We start from the raw sequence: 9,490 nt of genomic DNA, 5'->3' as shown, positions 1-9,490 counted from the left end.
GAGCAATGGTTTGGCTGGAGAAAACTGAGTGGTATAATCACATCTCTACAGATAATAGCAAAACACTTTTCACAGTGAGTAACTGAAACAATGGCTATGTCTATAGTTGATTGGGAACTTGTGATACGGCTTAGGGTAAGGGGGCTTGAGCCAGCCTCCCTCCACTGTGATATCTTTTATAGATTCTTCAAAAGTGAAGAGCAATGTAAGTTAAATTACAGTAAAACAGCATAATAATTATATATTTGTAACTAAATTCATATTTTACATAAAGAGAGTTACATACATAAAAATAGCCTTTTGGCCCTTAACTAGATACATATGTATGCATCGAGAGTAAGGTAGACCCTGGCACACACATCTAATCAGAGGGGATCAGTGAACCATAAGACTTTTCTGACGTCATTTACAGAGGTCTAGAACTAACATGATGGTTTGATTGACAGTTTTTCTGTTTATGCTGCCACTGCTTACTCTTTTTTTTAATATTGTGGTTTCTGAGCACACCTCGATTAAATTACAGCTATAAGTATGTCTGTCAGAGGAAAATTCAGCAAAACACAGCAGCTGGATCAAGTGATGTAGGTAGGTAGAGACGTAAGCAGCCTGTGGACGGAGGATTCTGTCCATGAGTTGCTGGAATGTCGCTGGGGCTCCAAACAACCCAAAAGGCAGAGTCACAAATTGGCGTAACCCAAACGGAGTGGAAAAGTCTGTTTTCTCACAAGATTTTGGAGTCAAGGGGATTCACTACTGGAGTCAGTATCCCCTGGTCAAATCCAGTGTTGAATAAAAGTTAGCCGTGCCTAACCTATTGAGCAGTTCATCAATGTGTGGCAGTGGGTATGTGTCAAAGTCCACACAAAAACAGACCTAACCATCAGCCTTGGTAACCAAGACCACCAGACTGGACCAGTCACTGTGGGATTCCTTGATTACCCCCATATGGCCATGAGCTCCTCCCAAAGCACCTATTTTTGCTCTGAGGGCATCTCAGTGTGGTGTTCTATGGGGTACAGGCAAAAACACATCGGAAAATTCCACCTGCAACTCGGCAACCTCCTTGATTTGGGTCAGTGAGAGGTGGTCTCCACAAGATACTGGGGTTGATTGAGCTACCATTTTTGGATTTACTTCTGGTTCTAGCTCCGGTTCCATTTCTGGAATGACCATTGCTAAAGCCAAGGGGACCAACACTCTCCACGGTTTGAGGAGATTAAGGTGGTAAATCTACCGTGCCCCTCCTCTATCCATTCACCTTATCTCATAGTCGATGTCCCTGACTCGCCGTGAGACCTCAAAGGGCCCTTGCCACTTGGCGAGCAATTTGGAGCTTGATGTGGGTAATAATTTTAACACTTTATATCAATGTGAAATTTCCAGTAGCTGAGTACCCCGTCATACAGTCGGGACTGTTGTTCTTGGGCCTGACACAAATCCTCCTGTGTTAAATGACTCAAGGTGTGGAGTTTTGTCTCCCCAGCCAACACTGTGCACATTCCACACCGTGCTACCCTGCTGCAGGACCCATCCACACACATTCCCTTCAACGTCTGAAATGCCAGCAAATTCATTCCTAAAATCAGTGGATGGGTGAGGCAGGGACTACCCTCCACCTCTGTTTTTGTCCCTGGAATTGGATTGTGACTGGCACCAGCGGATACTTATGAACATCCCTGTGCACACACCTCACCTTCACCAATCGTGCATTTCCCAATGCCTCACCTAGAACTAGACATTGGTGAAATGAGGTTTGGTTACAGCCTGAATCCACCAATGTGTGGTATGTACCCTCTTGAATACTCACAAGTATACGGTCCCTGCTCAATTGGGGGTGGCCTGTGGCAAGTCGGGTACCCAGACCAACACCTCACCTCCATCACATAGCATTGATCCTGGAAATATCTGGGTTCCCCGCAGCACCAGAACACTGCCCCTGGCCTTACTCCAACACCTGTGGCCCCGGGAACTGGTTTCAGGTGAATTGGCCCCCGTTTCCATGGTGCAGGGCTGGGGGAGGGCAGGGAGAAAAGCGGGAAGAATGAGAGTGTGAGAGAGAGAGGGAGAAGAGGGGGGCTCATCTGCCCCTGATACGCCGCCAAGTGGTCCTCTTCCAGCTGGATTGTCTCATATAGCGATGATGGACAGGAATAATCAAAGCACCATGAGGTTGATGTACGTAGAGTGCAGAGTTTTATGTCATTGCAATTAGCCCTCTGAGGAGCCAGATTAAATCAAAATAAAATGGAAGCATTGTGGATTTAAATATAGTAACCAAAAATGAAATAAAGTTACTGGACTTAACTATTACAAATGCCAAGTACGACTGGGGGGGAAAGATTCAAGAAATCAAATCAGAAACCAAAACTTGGAAAATTTCTAATTACAAATTTAGAATCCAAGTTGTCATAAAACACACACACATTATCTTCAACCAACTAAACTTTTTTTTTTTTTTACTAAATAACTTCCATATACATATGTTACATACTTTATAAACGAAATATAAATAGCCAATCACTGTTGGAAAATAGCCAATCACTGTTCATCACACACAAATAGTCAAAATGTTTGACCTTTCCATACTACTGTTCTTGGCTGTCGTCCTTCCCTCTGACAAGGCATGTATAAAAATTTTTTTATTTTTATTTTTTTGTGTGCGATTTATCTGGGGTAACAACGGTGAAGTAACAACACAAACAATCTTATACAAACCAAAAGAGCTTGGCAGACTTGGTGCCACTGAACTAGGGAACAAACTAAAAATGTGAGGAAAGCCATGAATAGAGCAGTGGATTGGATAAGGGAGATAAAATCATGGAGGGCGAAAAAATAGACATTTGTCCTATTAACAAATGTCAACTATCAATCTTCTTTTAATCCATTGCTCACACTCAGCAGAAAATGGCGAAAAAAAGATAAATTTAGGATTAGACATAAAAGTAGATGAGAAAATGATAATGTACAGAATTTTCTACAACAATTTGACAAAAAAAAAGTTCAAGAATTTTACTTCCTTGTTATATATATATATATATTGTGACCTATAAAATATCGAAGATGTAAAATTATTATCCAACAGTGCTGTATCCCTGCTGAGATTTTTCCCTGTTTTTAAACAATTTATAAGTGAAAGGAAAAGATAAAGGACTATGCACAGAAGAAAAAGAAAAACACAACTATGGACTCTCTTAAAGATGTGAACTTTTGGTGAGTGTAAGTATTGTATATATATGTCTAAGTATGTTGATATGCATGCCTTGAATGTTTAAATATGTGTTTTGAATACCTCAAATATGTATATTTCTATATTGAAAAATGTTGATGATTGCCTTCAATGAGTGCTGAAATCATTCAGTAAAGCTTGATTTAAGAAGCAAGGGAAACTGTAGACCTATCGGAAAATATCAGAGTATAATGTGGTTGGTTAGAGTAGGTAGACTAGCAGTGTGATGTAAAATGGAGCTGCTATGCTACCACTAAAATATGTCCTATGAGCAGCTGGCATGAAGACGAAACGATTGAAGATCTTTTAATATACTGTTCATGCTTAGCAGAGTTATAGGATGGTAAATGTTGGGCTGCCAAAAATAAAAGTGGAAAACGTTTTCTGGTTTCTAATCTGCACAGTGCATAATAATAAAATCTGGAAAACAAGATGCAAAATTATTATACAACAATGCCATATTTCTGTGGAGGTACAGTAGATAATAAGTAAACTAAAATGTCAAAGAACAATGGATAAAAGGACAACAAATAAACATTCATGGAACACCTTAAAAATGTGACAACTTGGTAAGTGTAAATATCTGTGTAAATGTGTGTATCCTGACCTGTAAAAACATGCTTATTTTGGTGCTGTAAATTTCTCTGATGTTTCAATGTAACAGGTTTTTTAAGTGTTCATTAAAGCTTGATTTAAAAAACGAAACCAGTGTTAAGGCTAGGGCCAAGGCCAAGACACTCATTCACAGGGCCTCTAATTTCCCTGTGGGCCATGTGCACAGGCTGTTGTGTAAAGGCAACTACACCAACTGTGTCAATGCTGGCACGCCAGTCTATTTGTCTGCCATTCTGGAGTATCTGACTGCTGAGGTCCTGGAGTTGGCCAGCAACACCACTAATGACAAGAAGACGATCTGTATCATCCACCACCACCTGCAGCTATTTTAAGGTTCTTTTAAGAGCCAGCTCATTGTCTCAAAGCCAATTAGCCACTGATATATAACTAAAAATCACCACATTTTCCATGAAAACGAAACACAATTGTACGTAAATTGTATATGTTATTGCACCTCTAGGCCAGCAGAGGCCCCCCTTCTCTGCGTTCTGCACTGTCACACACACTGTAAGACTGTGAGTTATCAGTTACATCCTAACAAAGAACGAAAGAGACAAAGAGAATACATAATCATGCCAATTAGATAATGTGTTCCACCAAAGACTACCCCCTGGGTAAATCTGCCTCAAATCATCAGATTTTCACAGAATTCACATGGCTTGAACCTCTTACTGTTTATAATAAGAAGCATTGTGCAATATAAACTGCATTGAAAGTAAATATTAAAAGGTCTTAAACTGACTTTTTGTCAACTGCCATAATTAGCTTGTAATTAGTATTGCTTGTCAAACTGTGCCCTGAATATGTTTGTTTATTATTATTAATTTTTTAGCCTGGCCTGTAAGGACAACTTAACCATTTTTTTAGTCCCAGTAAAAGCCTCTGAAAAGACTTGGAAAAAAACCCATGCATAAGGTAATCCATTTTTGTGAATTTACATTTGTGACACAAGTAGCTGTAGCTAAGCCACTTGTGTCTGACTGGTGATGACTTTCAACTGGCGATGGTAAAGTCCCAGCCAGAGGATGACTCTGATTCTATAAGACATGGGTGTGCTTGTACTAAGGCTTTTGCCACAGCTTTAAAATCTTCCTTTGTTGGGTATGCTTTAAATACATACATGGTATCAGCTGGTTTCTTAAGGATATCATGTTTCAGCTCTTTTGTCACTTTGAGATAGGTTGCATCTCCCTGAGATACAAGAAGTTATCTTGACAAAGTCTATACTCAGTGTCAAAAGAAAATGTGGGAATGTCACAAACTTTTGCCCGCTAATGACTTCTATCCAGAGAAGAGTCAAATAGGATATCAGTGTCTCATTGCTGATTGTTTCACAAAGTTATTTAGTTGTTGCAATCATTGTTACAAGCTCAATCATGATTTTGATGGTTGGCTTCTCTGGCACTCAGAGAGATCTGGGTTTCACAGTTCAAAGTTAAATTCAGAATCTTGGTATTGTAATGTGAAGCTGTAGTTTCTTTGGAGTGTGCCTTAAAGCCAGCCAGTCAAATCTTCAAGTGGGTCAGGTTGTGTTGTAATCATCTTTTTTTATATCTCCCATGGAGACATATCCTCATGGTTCATTCCTGTTGCACATCAATCTGGGGGAGAAAATGACAGATAGGTATTTATTTGAGGTGATACTGACTTCACAATTCGATTCAATTCAATTCTCTGAATATTTTGAACAAAATTGTAATGAAGAACAAGTATGAGAGTGAAAAGACTCAATTTTTTATTTCTGAATCTCAAACAAGACAAAACAATGTGCATGTCTGTCTGTATAAAACTAAATAAATCAAAATTACTATGAACAGAGGTTTAAATTTAATAACCAAAATGTGCTAACGTTTCACCATATCTTTAAAAGAAATAAATACATTAATGAATTCTTCCAAAAATTTGATTGAATAAACAAAGTCTCTGACCTGGGGAAAATGATCGATTGAAACATTGTAGTGGTTATTTCTTTATTTCTTTTCTTATTGATAACCACTATGGTGGCTGCACTATGAGGGTGCCTTTGGTACCCCTCACTCGAGTGTCCTCACTGCAGCATGTAGCATGATGATGTATTGGATTAGATCCACTATGTACTGGATGTTCAAACCCCAACCCTAACCCTAGATGAATTACATACTGACACATCGTCTATGCCATCATCCATCATTTTTCTGTCGAAATAAATTTGTGCATGCATGATTGAACATTCATGATGTTATCAAAACCTACTACAGTGCATGCATGTTACAGCATCCAGAATGTAGTGGATCTACTCCAATACATCATGAAGCTACAGGCTGCAGAAAGGACCTCTTGGCTCACTCTTCCAGCCAAACAACTGTTACAACAGCTGTGTAAAGAAGGATAAGGATGGGATGAGGCAATATCCCCAGTCCAATCTAGGCAGTGGCTTAATTGGTCTCATGGCCTTCCCAAGTTGACAGACTTCAGTATATTATGCTGTATGAAGCCCACAGTGGAAAGCCACAGTCCTTCCAGCTGCATCATTTTGCTGATGCCAGCGAGCTTGGATAAGGAATCATAAGCTAAATCAGAATGACCAGTGAGGAAGGTGAGATACATGTCTCTTTCATGATAAGAATGGCAAGAGTTGCCCCTTTAAAGCAAATGACGATACCACAGTTTGAATTGGCAGCTGCCGTGGTGTCTGTCAAAGTAGATAAGACTAACGTGCTATTGTGCTGACAGAGACACCACTCTGTCCAGTAAGACCCATGGTAGTGGTTTTTGTATCTACATAAACAAAGAATTGTGCACAAATGTTGAATCAGATTTGAGTCGCTGTTTGCCATTGGCAGTGCTTTTGGTAGTAAAATGCTGGCCATTTCATTTACCACGGGAGTTCACAGTTGCAGTTATTGTTGCCATGTACATCCCTCTGGACACAAACACTAAGGAAGCACTTGAGGAAGTATACAAGTCTGTGAGTAAATTACAGACAGCACAACCAAATGGTTTTTTTGATCATTGCTGAGGACTTTAACCAGCCAAACTTTAATTAGTCCTTCCTACATTTCACCAATGGACCAGGCCAGTTCTCAAGCAACTATGAATAAGGCCAAAGGGTGTCTCTTTAGCTCTACAAGGACTGTAGAAACTTTGACTCTAGAAACTGGGCTATGTTCAGAGAAGAAACTTCTTATAACAACAACACAGTCATGGAGGAGTAGACATCATCTGCCACAGGCTACATTAACATGTGTATAGAAGATGTCACTGTCCCCAAGAACATCAAAGTAGGAGGCAATCAGAAACTATGGCTCATGGCCGAAGTGTGGTCTTTGCTTAGAGCTCATGCTGACCATTTCTGAACAATTTTTGCAGCATGGCAGGGTGCATTATCCTGCTGAAAGGGGCCACTGCCATTAGGGAATACCGTTGCCATTAAGGGGTGTACTTGGTCTGCAACAATGTTTATGTAGGTGGCACGTGTCAAAGTAACATCCACATGAATGCCAGGACCCAAGGTGTCCCAGCAGAACATTGCCCAGAGCATCACACTGGCTCTGCCGGCTTGCCTGCTTCCCATAGTGCATCCTGGTGCCATCTCTTCCCCAGGTAAACAAAGCACATGCACCTGGCTGTCCAAATGATGTAAAAGAAAATGTGATTCATCAGACCAGGCCACCTTCTTCCATTGCTCCATGGTGATCATGTACCCATTGTAGGAGCTTTCAGAGGTGGACAAGGGTCAGCATGGGCACTCTCACTGGTCTGCGGCTATGCAGCCCGATATGCAGCAAGCTGCGAAGCACTGTGTGTTCTGACACTTTTCCATCATAGCCAGCATTAGCTTTTTTCAGCAATTTGTGCCACAGTAGCTCTTCTTTGGGATCGGACGAGACCCCAATGAGCCTTGGGCTTCCATGACCGTGTCACTGGTTCACTGGTTGTCCTTCCTTGGACCACGTTTGGTAGGTACTAACCACTGCATACCGGGAACACCCCAAAAGACCTGCGGTTTTGGAGATGCTCTGACCCAGTTGTCTAGCTGTCACAATTTGACCCTTGTCAATGTTGCTCAGATCCTTACACGCGCCCATTTTTCCTGCTTACAACAAATCAACTTCAAGAACTGACTGATTATCTCATTACAGTGGCAAATAAACAATGTTATTTACTTTACTTGTCAGTGGTCTTAAAGTTATGGTTGATCGGTGAAAGTGAGTTCGTGAAACAGCCAACAGCAACTGGCCTGAGGACCTTAGAGAGCTGGGAGTACAGTATTAGCTCAGTAGATCAGACATATAGATGGGAGCTAAACCATTAACATCTTTAAAATCAAACAATAAAACTTTAAACTGGATCCTGTAGTGGACAGGAAGCCAGTGCAAGAATATCAACACAGGGGTGATGTGGTCTCTTTTCTTGGTGCCAGTGAGTAATCTTGCAGCTGTAGGCAATCAACAGATGTATACTCTAAACGAGAGGAGATAGAGACATGTAACTTTTTCTAGGTTGTGGAAAGAAAGGAATGGCTTGATTTTAGAGACTGTTCTAAGTTGCTTTAAAAAACTACTTTAGAATGGATTTGCTGATCAAATCTATGGTCACAAATGAATAAAACACAGAGATTCCTCAACTGTGGTCTAACATATTGTGCCAGTACTCCCCGTGGCCTGGGTTCGTCTCCCGGGCAGGGAACAAACCCAGCCCCTGGGAGTGTACTCTCAGTGCTGGTCCCAAGCCAAATAAAATGGGAGGACTGCATCAGGAAGGGCATCCGGTGTAAAACCTGTTCCAAATCAAACATAAGGATCAATGATCCACTGTGGCATCTGTTACGACCCAGTCTAGGGTTGGGTCATACAGCATTAGTGGCACGGGGTTATGTTAGCTGGAGGGCAGTATGAGGTGCTGTCGGGAACATACCAGATATATACAAAATTTATACCAGATATTATACAAGATTTGGAACAAGTCCTGTACAAGCAACAACCAGGTGGAGCTTCAGGGTGGACCAAGGCCAAAATAATAAACAAAAGACACTGTTTTAAGGAACTGCCTGACCTACAAAGAAACACCAAAACAAAATACAGACTTCCCTAACTCCCTAAGCAAAAACATAGAAATAAATGGCGGCCAAATGCCTACTACCGGTGAAAACTAGCAAAGAATAATATTTACAAATATACAGCAGCTAGTAGCTATTTACAAACAGCAGAAGTACCAAGGGACAATCCAAGTCCAACAACAGTCAAGCAAGTCAAAACACAGGTCATACAAATAAGAATGGCAACATACAAAACAAGCAATGCATCAAGCTGAGCTCCTGAGCTGAGCCGCGCAGAGCTTTAAATACTGTTGCCTCTGGATGACATCATCGTAGACGGCAGCCACAAAATCCGGGTGTGGAGCAGCAGGGGAAGGTGGGCCAGACTGGATTCCTGATTGGCATACCTGCACAGATTGACACACACACAGGAGACACACAACCAAGGCATACAGCAGGATACTGCAGCTCGTAACACAACCATAAACGGGAGTAGCTGAAAGAAGAAGAACAACAACAGTTGTAGATTTGGATGGGCTAATAAGTTCTGATTTGTTCTCATTTAGTTGAAGAAAATTGTTAGCCATCCAAATCTTAAAATCCTCAATGCATACACTGCAGTGTTGAAGTAA

Source organism: Pangasianodon hypophthalmus, chromosome 12 (genome assembly GCF_027358585.1).
Source record: "Pangasianodon hypophthalmus isolate fPanHyp1 chromosome 12, fPanHyp1.pri, whole genome shotgun sequence".
Classification (NCBI taxonomy): Eukaryota; Metazoa; Chordata; class Actinopteri; order Siluriformes; family Pangasiidae; genus Pangasianodon; species Pangasianodon hypophthalmus.
The sequence above is the reverse complement of the archived record's forward strand: the minus strand, read 5'-3'. Positions refer to the sequence as shown.